A 247-nucleotide genomic window follows, 5' to 3' on the forward strand; every position below is an offset into this window, starting at 1 on the left:
TAGTATAAATCATTAAAATTTTTTACGATTCCTTTTTGTTCATTTAAAATTGACATATATAATTAGCAATAGGTGTTGTTGATGTTCTTGTGTTGTCAAGGTAAATAGGTTTTAGTGAGAAGATCCAAAGAAGTTAGTTAACCACATGTGGAATAATAATCAATGAAAAACAGAAACTATATCTTTTCTGTTCACAAATAGTGAAATTTTATGAAATGTTCTCTTTTACTGCTGTATTTTACAATAC

The 247-nt window shown here is 25.9% G+C and overlaps 1 protein-coding gene across 4 annotated transcripts in view; it reads left to right on the top strand.

The window, feature by feature from the left end:
* LOC119592488 (nuclear transcription factor Y subunit B-4-like) overlaps window positions 1-247 on the top strand; it is an 8,853-nt gene that overhangs the window by 7,756 nt on the left and 850 nt on the right. The window lies entirely within an intron of this gene.

This window comes from Penaeus monodon, chromosome 30 (genome assembly GCF_015228065.2).
Source record: "Penaeus monodon isolate SGIC_2016 chromosome 30, NSTDA_Pmon_1, whole genome shotgun sequence".
In the NCBI taxonomy this organism is placed as follows: domain Eukaryota; kingdom Metazoa; phylum Arthropoda; class Malacostraca; order Decapoda; family Penaeidae; genus Penaeus; species Penaeus monodon.